The sequence below is a fragment of the Nycticebus coucang genome, chromosome 9, assembly GCF_027406575.1.
Source record: "Nycticebus coucang isolate mNycCou1 chromosome 9, mNycCou1.pri, whole genome shotgun sequence".
Taxonomy (NCBI): Eukaryota; Metazoa; Chordata; class Mammalia; order Primates; family Lorisidae; genus Nycticebus; species Nycticebus coucang.
The window spans coordinates 50,824,943-50,838,358 of record NC_069788.1 but is presented as its reverse complement, the minus strand read 5'-3'; the positions used below and the strand labels follow the sequence as shown (position 1 = coordinate 50,838,358).

Sequence of the window (13,416 nt, the reverse complement as noted above, 5' to 3'; positions counted from 1 at the left end):
AAGATTTGCTTGGCTATTATTGATTGCACTTTAAGGGGGTTGCCAAATGTTCTACTGTAAAGTGGTAACAATGAAGTCTTTGAATGAAGACTAGAGGATCTGGTTTAACATACTGTGTGTCAGGAAGTGATGAGCGTGTGTCAGAGATGAAAACCAGCTGAGTTTCACGACTGTTCCCAGGGATAAAATTTTCCCTTTGGCATAATAAATTTGGAAGGTCCTGAAATTGTATTTTCCTCTCATATTGGTCTGTTTAAATAGCAGCCACAGATGTATTGCTTATTACTTCTTTCTTATTTCTTATGAAATTTCAGTGCACATATGTAATAACTTCTCCACAAGCTTCCAAAGATCGTAGTGTCCCTGACAATAGATGGAGCACATGATGTTTTATGACCATGTTAATGAAGCAGTACTCTTTTTCTAATTAATGCACATTCCCTTCTTGTCAAATTCCTGTATGTACTTAATCTATTCTCTGTGTTCTTCTAATGTTTCATAGAAATTTAACTCTCTAGGCCTGATGACAATCATTTGCTGAAAACCACCCTCTTTTTATGATACTGTACTCTCCCCTCTGTGTAGCAAGAATCTTTTGCTTCCTTAGTTTTCATGTCTCTGTTTTTAGGTAGCAGTCTAGTTGGGACCCCTGAAATGCTTGTGGAAGTCTTACCAGCATTTTTCTCTGCCTTGGGTCCTTGGTCTGGAGATTCAAGAATGAAACTCCAGACCATGCGAGTAAGTGACAGGACAAAATTTATTTATAGGGAAAGACATAGAAAGAAGGATAACAAAGCTTCCACCAGCTGAGGGGGTGATCCTCAAGTGGGAAAACCCACAATTTGTCTTTTATCTCAGGGTTCACATACTGCCGTTGAGCAGAGGGGATCTTGGGAAATGTATGTTACACTTGGCCCGGAAGGTCAGACAGAAAATATCCTGATGAATGTATTAGCAAATGAATGGGGTCCTCACAGTTTCTGTACCTAGCAATGCTGCAGGGTGTATGTTTTTCACTTCAGGAAGGCACTCCAGATGAGATACATTAGTCAGGTTGCTTTTCTCTGATCCTATTGCATCTAGAGAGTGCCCTGTGGAGAAAGCCTATTTGCCCAGGCCTAGAAAAATGGGAAATCCCTGTCCAGGCCTGAATGGGGAACCCTGAATTAGAAGGAACTAATTCCTGTGATTCTTTCTTTTCCACATAAACTAATTAGATCAAAGACAAGGAACTCTTCTTTGAAAGCTACATGATTCTCTCCCCACCCCCATTATGGCTGGGGGCAATGTTGGTGGGGGGGGGCCTAATGCAGCCACACACAAACCCTTTCCCTCCTCCTCCTGTCCTAAGACAAAGACAAAAAGGATTTGGCTAACCCCACTCCCAGAAGTTCCTGCCAAAAGACCCTTACCGAACAGGCAACCTGTGGAATGTGCCCACCCTGGATGCCCCATATAAAAGTAGTCTCTAACTGCTCCAGGGTCCAGACATCATCTCTGCACTGCCTAGTGGGGTCACCCTCCCCTTTCAATAAATCTGGCCTGAGTCTCACCATTTACACCTTCCAATTATGAGCTGTTACCTGCCATCTAAGGAGGGGATATATATATATATATATTTTTTTTTTTTTTAACTATGCCCATATGTTTGCAGAATTCAGGCCCCTACCACAGTTCCCCCACGTTATGGCCTTTTATTTACTTTATAAAGGACAGTTTCACTATTATATAGAAAGCCCCATGGCCTACGTGGATAACAGTGAGATGGCGTCTAATTTTCAATTTCAAATTTTCTATCTATATATAAAAGTAAAGCTATATGCATGGCAGTTGCTCATAAGTCCAGCTCCTCTGGATACATAAGTGCTTCCCAGAAAATCTCTCAAACTGGTCAGCCTGGGGAACTAATTTTAAATTAAAATCAGCTTGGTCTCTAAAGAGATAATTCCTCAGAGGTTTCTGTTTAACTCCCAGGAATCTATGAGGATGGCTCCAAATCTCACTCTCCAGCCAGCCTACTAAGCAAAGCAAAACAGCTGGACTGAAGCAGCAGGTCTGTCAGGACTGAAACTGAACTAGTGAAAAGACAGTCCTCGTTTCCGGAGAGGACACACTCAGCTGGTAGTTGGATAGAAGATACTAATAAGTGCTAGTACCAGGGACCAGGAAGACATATGTTTACATTCCATTTAAATTCCTTGTGGTGACTCTGTGTGTCGTGCGCCTTTAGTTTTTCCTGAAACATACACCTGGGTTCGTTACTGTTTGGAATCTTAGACTCAAAGATCCAGAACTGCACCTCCCCAGGGCCATCAATGAGGCTGATCCTTGGAGACTTTTCTTTCTCCTTTCAGGCTCTTCTCAATCTTGGCTGATAGTCAAATGGAGGGACGCGCCCGAATAGAGCTTGGATGTCCCATCTAGGAAAGGTGAGTGTGCCAACCCCTACCCTTGGGATGGATGTCCCACCCAGGGAAGGGAAAGTGCAAACCCCCACCCTTCCAAGCGTTACCGCCATCCACCGTAACCCAGGGCTGACTTCCTTCTGGAGTTCAGCTCATCTGCACGGGGTTGGAAATAAAGGCCCTGGACCCCTTTTCCTTTTGTTCGCGTTTCGGAATAATCTTTTATTTTCGGTCTTTGACCTCTCACTGGCTCTTTCAGGAATCTTGGCCTTCCCTCTGGAAAAGGGCCGGTTGTGGGAGCCAGGTTGTGGGAGTGGTCTGGTTGCATGTCCAGTCTTTCCCCGCCCTGCTACACCCAACCTGTCTTTCCCTTATTAGACTTCTCTTCAGTCTTGTCTGGCTGCAACCCGCCACCCCTACCCCATTCCTCAGTGCATTCCTAAATTCCTCCAAGCGGGCCTTTCCACATCTACACTGTTAATAAGTGACAGAAAACCAGGGTCATAGTCAATTGAGGTTTAGAAAGTCAAATTTTGAATACTTGGGGGTTGAGGAAAAGTGCAGCTCAGAAGGATCTGTTGGAGGCTCTCCATGGATCTGTTGGGGTGGAGAACTTTGCATTTAAAGAAAAAAGGAGGGGTACACAGGAAATAGGGGAGGGATGAAGGAAGTGAGCAGTGAGGCAATTGGTAGTATTCTTGTTAAGTTCTGTTTGTTGCTCAATAAATCTTGAGATGAACATTCAAAAAAGGGGTTAGAGGAAATAGTGTTGTGAACTTCTCGGGTGTGGGGTGTGGGGGACAGTGATCATCTCTTCCCTGGTTTGCATCTGTGAAGATAAACCTGCAATGGACATTTAAGAGTTTGTTTGTTTTTGAGACAGTCTCACTATGCCGCCCTTGGTAGAGTGCCCTGGTGTCACAGTTCACAGAAACGTCAAACTCCTGGGCTTAAGCGATTCTCTTGCCTCAGCCTCCCAAGTAGCTGGGACTACAGGCACCTGCCACAATGCCTGGCTATTTGTGTTGTTGTGGTGGTTGTTGTTGTTTGGCAGCCCCTGTGTATGTGGCAGAAGCCCTAGCTGCTGAGCTACAGGCGACGAGCCACATTTAAGGGTTTCTTTAGGCTACAGTTGTAAGATTATAATGGACATTAACTCATTTTACAAGGACAGAATATCTAGAATTTTTTTTTTTTAAGGGCTGAATGTTAGTGGACAAAGAGGATCTGGCCACTCATCACTGTCAGCTAACATGCAGAGATGGGGATAGGTCCACCAAACTTTGTCAGAGGCCAGGATTCTGGAGAAAAGTGAGAGTAGCCTCTCCAAGACTGTTATGTTCTTCCATTTCTAACATTACAGTTTTATAAATTGGAATTCAAAGTGAAGATCATGTTAACCCTTGTCTTAATAATTGGCAGAACCCATGACTTGTAAACAATGGACAACATTCTAATTTAAAAGTTAATCTAAATCAATCCACCTAAACCACTCAAAATAGGCATCTTCAGGGTGGGAGGTAAATTTACAAAAGAATAAGAATGGGAGACTGGGTGTGAAGATCAGGCAGGACCTAAACCCACCAGATCAGCTGTGTCATGTCTGCCCTAGCCTGAAAGATTCCATCTTATTCTCACTACATGTGCTTTCAGAAGGAAATAAGAAATATTTAACCCCCAAATACATTTCTTTGACATATTTGGAGATGACTTTGGGGCAAACAGGAATAATGCTGTTAGTTAGGCTCTCTTAGTGGAGAGGATGGGGGAGAAATTTGTATCTGTAGAGAATCTCTGTTAAATGCAAGCCAGGTTCTGCTTATTTCATCTGGGACATATTTGCTGAACACCTGACAACTGTAGGAATCACAGCGAAACCCGCCTTTTCCCCTTTGGTTCGTTCACTGAAATATTAACTCACAATTATGGTAGATTAGTAAGAAAAAGGTTATTTCCAAATAATGTGCATGGGGGGAATAACAAGAACGATTACCCAAAGTCTCAGGGATGGTCGGAGACTTCTTTTTTTTCTTTTTGTAGATAGAGACAGAGTTTCACTTTATTGCCCTCGGTAGAGTGCTGTGGTGTCACACAGCTCACAGCAACCTCCAACTCCTGGGCTTAGGAGATTCTCCTGCCTCAGCCTCCCAAGTAGCTGGGACCACAGGTGCCCGCTGCTACGCGGGGGCTGGGCCTGAACCCGCCACCCTCAGTATATGGGGTGGGCGCCCTGCTCACTGAGCCACAGGCGCCGCCCAATGGTTGGGGACTTCTAAAGATACCTTTTAGAAGGGAGGGAGGAAAGGTGGAAAGTATACCTGCAGCAAGTGGTTGCTGGGGGCGTGTGTGTGTGTGTGTGTGTGTGTGTGTGTGTGTGTAAGTGAGTGAAAACAGATTGATTTGTAGATTAACCTGAGAGACAGGTCTTGTGCTTCGGGTGACCTAGAGGCCAGGTCTATTAGCATGTAATAAGGAAGTCAGCAGCCCCTTCTGATTCTAAATCAAGTCACTCGGGTTTTATGTAGATAGAACAGGCTTTAATTCAAATTATTCTTTATAACAAGGAATCATATTTTGGGGTGAAATTTCCTTAGCTCCTTTACATCTTAAAGGTTTGAATAAAAAACATTTCCTTGAGGCCTAGTATCTAGGAGGCTTATTTGCATAACAAGACTACCTTACCATCCAGGCTTTCTTTGTCTCTTCCTCCCATGCTCTGTTTACCAAAAAAATCCTATTTAGTCACTTTCTTCTTTTTTATTTTTAGTAGAGACAGAGTCTTATTTTATCGCCCTCTGTAGAGTGCCATGGCGTCGCACAGCTCACAGAAACCTCCAACTCACAGCAACCTCTGAAAGAACCAGACCAGCGCCATCTTAAAAGTTTCGCTCCCCCCACTGGCAGCCATTTCACTCAGTAAGTTTCACCTTTCAGGCAAGCCCAGGCAATTCCGCGGAATCCTGAGACCACTGCCCACCAATCAGGGACCCCCCCACCTAACCAATCCAGAAGCGCCCCCTTTGTTTCAAGCTGTGCACGCCCACCGCTGTGGGGGACCATAAAAACCCCCTGCTCCAGCGCTCTGGGCTCCTGGCTCGGATCCGTTGTAGGGCAGACTTCGGGAGCCCAAGTTGGAACTTGCAATAAAAAGGCTTTTTTTGCTTTTGCATTGGACTCAGCTCCTTAGTGGTCTTTGTGGGGGATTTCGAGATCTGGGCACACCTCCAACTCCTGGGCTTAGGAAATTCTCTTGCCTCAGCCTCCCAAGTAGCTGGGACTACAGGCGCCCACCACAATGCCCAGCTATTTTTTTGTTGCAGTTTGGCTGGGCTGGGTTTGAACCCACCACCCTCGGTATATGGGGCCAGTGCCCTATCCACTGAGCCCTAGGCACCGCCCTATTTAGTCACTTTCTCAGCCCTTCCATTTCTTAAAAGAAGATACCTGGGGAGAGGATAGCAGTGCTTGTGTGACCCAGTTCTGTCAACTGAAAAGAACCCAAACTCTGTAAAATAATTTAAAGAAGTTTATTCTGAGTGGAGAATGTGTGGTCATGGCCTGGAGAGCTACTTTCAAAACGCCTTAAACAGGTGGTCTCAGAGTTATTTGATGAAGAGGGTCTGGCTGCCTATCACTATCAGTCAATATGCAGAGATGGGGATAGGTCCATCAAACTTTGTCAGAAGGCCAGCAATGCAGGAGAACAGAGTAGCCTCTCTAAGACTGTTCTGCCCTTCCATTTCCAAAACCACAGTTTTATATATGAAAGTTAAAGGCAAAAACCATGTTAACCCTTATCTTAAACAACAATAATTGGCATAACTCATGACCCATAATAAACAATAATCAGCATAATCCTTGACCCCAAACAACATTCCAATTCAAACGTCAGTCTTCTAAATCAATAGCCCTAAACTACTCAAGATATACACTTTTAGATTATAGCTGAATTTACAAAGCAACAAGAATGGGATGTTGGGGGTCATAAGTCCTGATTCCCTGAACCCGATTGACCTGAGCTAAAAAGTTCAACTGGCTGGAACATATTCTTCTTAGTAAAGTATCTCAAGAATGGAAGAAAAAGTACCCAATGTACTCAGCCCTACTATGAAACTAATTTAGGGTTTTCACATGAAAGCTATAACCCAGTTACAACCTAAGAATAGGGGGAAGGGGGAAAGGGAGGAGAGGGAGGGGGGAGGTGGCTAGAGGGAAGGGGATTGGTGGGATTACACCAGCGGTGCATCTTACAAGGGTATATGTGAAACTTGGTAAATGGTCTGTGAAGCTAGTGAATGATGCCCCATGAATATATCAATGTACACAGCTATGATTGAAGAAAAAAAAAAAAATAGCTGGGCGTTGTGGCGGGTGCCTGTAGTCCCAGCTACTCTGGAGGCTGAGGCAAGAGAATTGCCTAAGCCTAGGATTTGGAGGTTGCTGTGAGCCACGACGCCATAGCACTCTACTGAGGGTGATAAAGTTGATACTCTGTCTCTACAAAAAAAAAAAAAAGAAGAAATGCATTGATAATAAATAGCAACATTTAAGCCTCTAAATATCTTTTGTAAACTGGAACAGGGTTTATAACTGTACAGTCCAATAAAAACAGAATGTAAACCATAAATGTAATATTAAATTTTCTAATAGTCACAGTAAAAAGAAACAGATAAAGTTAATTTTAATAATACATTTATTTTATCCAAACCCCCAAAATGTTATAATTTCAGTATATAATAAACATTGTTAAATTATTAAAAAAATAAAAAAATAAAAAGTTCAACTGAGGAACAGTGGTAACTGAAAGCAAAAATGAGTGGAAAATGAAAATAAAACTGGAGGGCGGCTCCTGTGGCTCAGTCGGTAGGGCACTGGCCCCATATACCGAGGGTGGCGGGTTCAAACCCGGCCCCGGCCAAACTGCAACCAAAAAATAGCCGGGCGTTGTGGCGGCTGCCTGTAGTCCCAGCTACTCGGGAGGCTGAGGCAAGAGAATCGCTTAAGCCCAGGAGTTGGAGGTTGCTGTGAGCTGTGTGAGGCCACGGCACTCCACCGAGGGCCATAAAGTGAGACTCTGTCTCTACAAAAAAAAAAAAAAAAGAAAATAAAACTGGAGCTTCACAGGCAATTTGGGTAGAAAGCAAAAGTAATCTATACAAGTTTTAGGGTAACAAAAATAGGTTTTATTTATAAAAAACAAAGCCAACGTTTAGAGCATTTCCAAAGAGAGTTGTGAGTCCCTCTCATGAAGTAGAAAAGTGAGCGAGATGGAGACAAGGTCTGCAGGAATATTAAATACTCAATTTGAATTTTTTTTTTTTTGGTTTAGCAATCCATGACTGCCACCCCTGTCTGTGTCCCTCTAGGCAGCATTGACCTTTCCTATTAGTCATTGATTGTCTCTTTCTATTGGTTATTATTTACCTAGGTTACTTCATATTCACATTCTTATGGGCTCTCTAGACTTTCTGGTTAAGGCCAGGTTTTTCTCTCATCCCTCTTGAAGCCCTTTTCTTAGTGTTCCTTCTCATGGAAGACATTAGGTAAAGGTCACATAGGACCTAAACTAGCCAGACCAGCTATGCCATCTCAGCCTAGCCTGACTGTCTCCATTTTATTCTCAGTATATACACTCCCATTAGTGTTTGGGTTACAGTTTGGTTTTATACATTTTGGGGAGACAGTGATTACATGTAAAGTCACAAATCAGTACCTGGAAGGTACAAGTTGGTTTGGCCTGAAAAGGCTGGATATCTTGAAGCAGGGCATTACAGGTTATAAGTAGGTTTAAAGATTTTTTGATTTGTAATTAATCAAAGAAATGAAGCTTTATCTAACATCTTGGAATGTTTTACGTTAAGACAAGGATGTCTGTTAATCAGAGACCAAACGGCCTGACTTATACCTGTAGGTGTAGTTTAAACTTTGTCTTGTATGGCCTTAGACCTGTTAATGAGTTACAAAGGATATCTCCAAGAAAGGAGAGAGGTATGATGAGTCATGTCTAACCTCCTGTCTCATGGTCAGCAACTTAGTTTTAAGATATTTCTGGGATTCCCTTGACCAAGAGAGGGTCCAATCAGTTGTTGGGGGCCTTAAGATTTTATTTTAGTTTATAGTTCTCCCTTTTGGTAAAATGAATTTTAAGGATTCTGAGATTTTTTCTTTTTCCTTTGCAACACTAAGTTCTAATCCTCAAGCTGTGTGACCCATCACTTTTTCAGTCATGACACTGTTTTGTAATTACTTAGTCACTCTGCCTTTTCCACTAGTTCTGAAAGGGAAGACCGCAGGTGTCAGTGTTTCTCCTGAACTTGTTAGGCAGGAAAAAGGACAAGGGTGGGGCCCCCAGACCCCATCTCAGGTGCCACCTACCTTAATTCTGTCCTAAGCAACTGCCCACACCTCAGTAGGAGGGAATGCCCTACCAGTCTCTCAATCAGAACTTGGCATGCCAACTGCAAAGGGACATATACAACTCTCTAGTCCACTGACCAAACAGCCTAGGTATGGTAAAGTCTGGAAGGTGACCTAGAATAACCTTAAAGCTAATTATCATGTCATTATTTTAAATCTACATTGTAGTTCACCCCCACACACATACCATGAGTTTCAGAGAGGCTCATGGGAAGTCCACATGTGCGGTAAGACTTGGTAGTTCCAAGGTGACCTCTGAACCATGAGGTGAGGCCAATCCAGACAGTATAAAACAGACCCCTCACCACCATAACCAAAGCTTTTTCTTTGTGTGACAAAGGGGACCCCGTTTATGTCTATGGTGAATGTATCTTGCTCTTGATTTGTAAACTTATCTTTCTTTTCCTCATAAGCTTTGTTTCGTGGTTGCCTTACTTTGGGGTGTGTGGTCATTATTTGGCCACTCCAAGAACCCAGAATGCAGACTGCTGCCTGAAACCCAATATACACAGTGCCCAGGCACGTGTTAGGTACTCAGTCAATACTTGTTGAGTGAATTAATGAACTGATGTCCATTTTCTCTCAAATTACTGCTTCACTTTTCTATGTGTTTCCCACTTCTTAGTTTACTCTGCAGGAACACAAACACTATAGAGAAAATTGGTCCCTGGATTGATCCCTTTGATGACTAAGATGAAGTAAGTTGAAGCATTGAACAAATTAGCACTCAGCATTAGGGTATACTTGCTCTGTGCCCTGAAGTTAAACTTGTCAAAAAATGGTCTTACTGTATTCTAGCCATCTTACCCTCAGAGATCTAGAACTTGCAAAAGTACTTAGTCCTGATTGTGAAGAGGAGACTATTGCAATTGTGAGGGACTGAGAGAGAAACCTAGGCAAAGAGCTCAGATTGACACACCAGTTGAAAAAGGAGGTTCTTAGCTTGGCATATATGATGCAGCAGGGGAAAGTGAGGCTTTAACCAGGAAGAAGAGTAGGGGGTCAACTATATTGCTTTTGTTTTCTTGGGAATCCTTTTTCTTAGTCATTTTCCTAAAGTAATTTTCCCAGGAAATAGCCTCTGGTAAATGCCAAAAATATTGCAACTGAAGATGAGATTCTACTAAATCAGATAATTTTAGACTTTTTAGGAGGAGAAGGCCATGTGAAGACAAAGCAGAGAGATATTTGTAGATGCTGATCTTGAAGGCCGAAAGAGATGTGGTCACTAGCCAAGGTATGCCAGCAACCACCGGAAGCTGGAAAAGGCAAGGGCAGGATTTTCCTTAGAGTCTCCAGATGTTGCTGGACCCAGCTCACACCTTGGTTTTGGCCTGCCATACTGACTGAATTTCTGGCAGAGAGAATAAATGGTGAGAGAATTTGTGAGAAAATAAATGTCTGTTGTTTAAAAGCCACACAGTTTGTGGTAATTTGTTATACTAGCAATAGGAAACATCGCTAAAATAAAATAGATAAAACAAAAATAAAACAAAATTTATTTTGTAATAAATTTCATATGAACAATTCAAATTTTAAAATTTGTAAGACAGCCTAATTTTTATTGTACTATTAGGTGAAAATGCATTCCAGCATTAACTTTCTTGGAAATAAATGGGAAAACAAACAAACTTCGAGGCTTGTTAACTTCTTTTAGTGCAATCTTATTTTTGTCATAAACTACATAGTTCATTTTTATCATTTTCATATTAGGATAAATATAGGTATCTGAGCCTAAACTTTTGGGTCCAGGTGACTGGCGCCCTATCATCTCCACTGAGAAGAGCATTGTAGGGAGCGACTTTAGCAATATATTGCATAGTATTATGGCGGCAACTATACTTTTAAATGATTCGAATCCCGGCGTCTAAAAATGAACTGTCCTATTCCTTTAGCCCTGGGGGCATCTCTGTGGATCCCGCGGGCCACTTCCCAAATTTTACTTTCCATAAATCTTAAGCACTGCGCTCTGTAGCAGGGTACCTCACCCCTTTTGGTAGCTACCCCTCGGCCAAAACACTCTGTGACTCTCTCAGCGGTGTGGAGGCTCTCACTGGACGTCACCTGCCACCGCAGACCTGAGACTCACAGCGTCCCGTGGGGCTCTCGGTCCGCGTGGCTCCTTCCTTTAGTGTTGTGACAAAAGGGGCTGGCATCTCGGACTCGCAGACTTCCTCCTTACTTCTCTCAGTTGTGCGGAAACAGGTATGGGGGTCAGGTTGGGGGATGGCTGACCACTGAAGTTCCTAGTCATATAATTCTCTCTAGTTACATAAGGGAAAGACTCTAAGTCGGAAGGGGGCGACATTAGCTAATAGGGAAAACGAGGAGGGACTTCAGCACTATCCGTGGTAGCGTGGCCGAGCGGTCTAAGGCGCTGGATTAAGGCTCCAGTCTCTTCGGGGGCGTGGGTTCGAATCCCACCGCTGCCAAGTTTTTTTTTTTTTTTTTTATTTCCCATTTTTACTCTCGCGAGGTCTAGGAGACTTCTTTTTTTATGCCCAGTATCGTTCTCACATCTTCCACTGTTGGGTCCATTCTCCCTGCACCTTGACTTGTGTTTACCCAGGAGCCAGTGATAACCACGCCCAGAGCATTACAGAGAGGCTAATACAGTCTAAGTTCTCCCAGTACAGCAGTGAGTAACAAAAGTAAAGAAAAGAAGGAAATAAAAAGGTTTTATGGTATATACTTTCTTATAACAAATAAACGAATGGATGCCAGACTCCTGGAATCTGCCTTCAACTCAAGACAGATCCTGCCAATGCTTCAGAAGAATAATTTACGTTCAAAATCAGCTGCTATTCTTCCTCCAGCCGCTCTGTAGTGTTTTCATTTCATGTTTGGAACACAATTATGTGGATAGGAGAAGAGATGACTCTAGAGAAAGCTCTAGAGCCTTGCTTTGCCTCACAACTGCTGGACACATCCCACAGGCAATAAGTACCTTCACTCCACTGTGGCTTTTCAGCACCCCATGTCTCTGTGGCTTTCTGGAGAAACTCTCTATGCTCTGAGCAGTTCTCTCTGCACACATTGCTTCTCTCTGTCATTCTCTAGGCTTTTTTTCTGGAAGGTGTTTCTTCCTGGAAGTCTTCCCTAATCTCTCCCTCTTCCTCTTACCAGCTCCAGAATTACTTTTAGGGATGGTGTGGAGAGGAGCGACCCAGATGGTCTGTCCCTGTCCCTGTGAAACTTAGAATTTAGCAGAGTTCTCATGGGGCTTACAAGCATTACCCTAATCATTGCCGAAATATGGTACAATCTCTACTAACAAAGAGGTAACTTTAAGAGAATCAAGAAGTTAGATAATAATTGTGTATTATTGTATGATAGATGCAAGGACAGTCACCAAATTGTTACCAGTGGTTGATGTCGAGGGACAGTTGGGCATGGGTTTTTCAGTTTCTGCACGTATAGTAAGCCAGTCTATGTACTGTTTTTTACCAACCACCAATTTTCTGAATTTTCTGATTTTCCATGGACACCAATTAGGTGTTCAACAATTTAATACTAACACTACCAGAAATTAGTGATCTCATTGGTTAAAGACTCAGACCTACAAGGCTGTACCCTACTTTAGAAGCCAGCAGGTCCTAGGCCTTCAATACTTCTCACTGGCTAATAAATTGGTGATTCCCATAATTCCTTCCTCAAGTTTGATAATTTGCTAGATTGGCTCACAGAACTCAGGAACACATTTTACATTCAATTACCAGTTTATTATAAAGGATACAACTCAGAGACAGCCAAATGGAAGAAATGTATAGGATAATGTATATGGAGAGGTACTTCCATGCCTTGTTGGGGTGAGTCATCCTCCAAGCACCTCAATTCATTCACCAAACCAGAAGCTAGAAGAACTCTGTCAGTTAGGAATCTTTATGAACATTTCCTCATTATAGACATGTCAGTTATTAACTTAATCTTCAGCCCCCTCTCTTTCCCCTGAAGTTGGGGGCGGGGGGTGGGGGTGGGCTAAATGTTCCAGGCTTCTAACTAACGCTTGGTCTTTCTGATGACCAGCCCCTGAAGCAGTCAACATAGGGGCCCACCAAGTACCATCTCATTAGAATAAAAGAGGCTTTTATTATCCCCCAAATTCCAAGGATTTAGGAGTTATGTTCTGGAAACTAGGGAAAAAGACCAAATACAGATTTCTTATTATGACACTTTGCACTTCTTTGTAGATATCTGTCTCTTCTTTCTGTTTTGGAGTTTACAAATTTACTTCTGATATTCACTATCAACAACAGGTTGACATCTTTCATCCTCTCTGTACAATGTATTCTTTCATACTGAGACATATACTATACTATAATTATATTTTTTGGCTAAATTTGATCATACTAACTAGGCAAAAGACATGAATAGAATCTTCTCTAAAGAAGACAGACAAATGGCTAACAAATATACGAAAAATTCACATTGTCCCTAATCATCAGAGAAATGCAATCAAAACCACCCTGAGATATCACCTAACCTCAATGAGAATGGCCCACATCACAAAATATCAAAGCTGCAGATGCTGGCGTGGATGTGGAGAGAAGGGAACACTTTACACTGCTGGTAGGTGTGCAAACTAACACAACCT

At 42.6% G+C, this 13,416-nt stretch overlaps 1 non-coding gene across 1 annotated transcript; it reads left to right on the top strand.

Moving 5' to 3' along the window:
* Positions 1-11,172: 11,172 nt before the first annotated feature.
* On the top strand, positions 11,173-11,254 carry TRNAL-AAG (transfer RNA leucine (anticodon AAG)). Its single transcript has one exon. It is a non-coding gene; the product is annotated as a tRNA-Leu (tRNA).
* Positions 11,255-13,416: the final 2,162 nt, after the last annotated feature.